Below are 511 nucleotides of genomic sequence, written 5' to 3' on the forward strand. Positions count from 1 at the left end.
AGTTAGACGGTTTAGTTAAGTGAAATAACTTGCCTAGTGTGCTGAAACAATGAAACACCTATCAGTGAAGTAATTGCTGTGTGTGTTTGTGTGTTTGTATTTGCAGTTTCAATACGCCAGTATACAAACGATTCATCGAGAAAATGCTTAGATCCGATTCAGGACCAAAATCATTTGCAAGACCTCGGCCTTCAGGAGGTTTGTACTCTTCTTCGAAGGTGACAAAGGTGTGAGAGACCTTTGTCTCCTGAAGACCTCAACCCTCCCACCATCTTGAGGGAGCACGGACGAAGGGGTGAGGGCCCTTTGTCTAGTGGAGGCACCAACCCTTCTGCCACCATGAAGGGGCACAGGCATTGGGGTGAGGGCCCTTTGTCTTGTGCAGAGAACCCGCCCTCTACCACCAGGCAGCAAGAACGAAAGGATGTGAGCTCTTTGTTCTTTGTTGGCACCAACCCTTCCACCACCATGAAGGAGCACCGGCAAAAGGGTGAGGGCCCTTTGTCTTGTG

Source organism: Etheostoma spectabile, chromosome 16 (assembly GCF_008692095.1).
Source record: "Etheostoma spectabile isolate EspeVRDwgs_2016 chromosome 16, UIUC_Espe_1.0, whole genome shotgun sequence".
In the NCBI taxonomy this organism is placed as follows: Eukaryota; Metazoa; Chordata; class Actinopteri; order Perciformes; family Percidae; genus Etheostoma; species Etheostoma spectabile.